The following is a 465-nucleotide window of genomic DNA, read 5'->3' as shown; positions in this document are numbered from 1 at the left end:
TGTTTAAATTGCAAGCAAAGACTGGTGGCAGCTAACCCCTAACATAAGGAACAATGTTCAACCTGTATTCATATATTTGGGATGCTGCAGAAGAATTCACATATTTCAGTGCGGAATCCCAAGTGCACCTCATGCAAACATAAAAGAAAACCTTACCTATTAACACGTACTAAACCCTAGAGACAGCTTTCACGGCCGAAAACATTTCAAATTGCGGCTATTAATTTTTCGTAAGCCCATGAATACTAAAATCCATCTATAAAATATTATGTTGGTAAAGAAAACAAATGAAAGCAAAGAAATAACCATGACTAAAGCGAAAGTTAAAATGGAATACTGATTGCAAACACCCATTCAGGGATTAACGGCTTTATAAGTATCCTGGGTAACAAATGAAAACACACCAATTACCATTGCAACCAAATTTATTGAATAAACAAACTGGTACAATAAATATATTGCACA

This window comes from Ischnura elegans, chromosome 3 (genome assembly GCF_921293095.1).
Source record: "Ischnura elegans chromosome 3, ioIscEleg1.1, whole genome shotgun sequence".
In the NCBI taxonomy this organism is placed as follows: Eukaryota; Metazoa; Arthropoda; class Insecta; order Odonata; family Coenagrionidae; genus Ischnura; species Ischnura elegans.
This window is presented reverse-complemented; position numbering follows the sequence as displayed.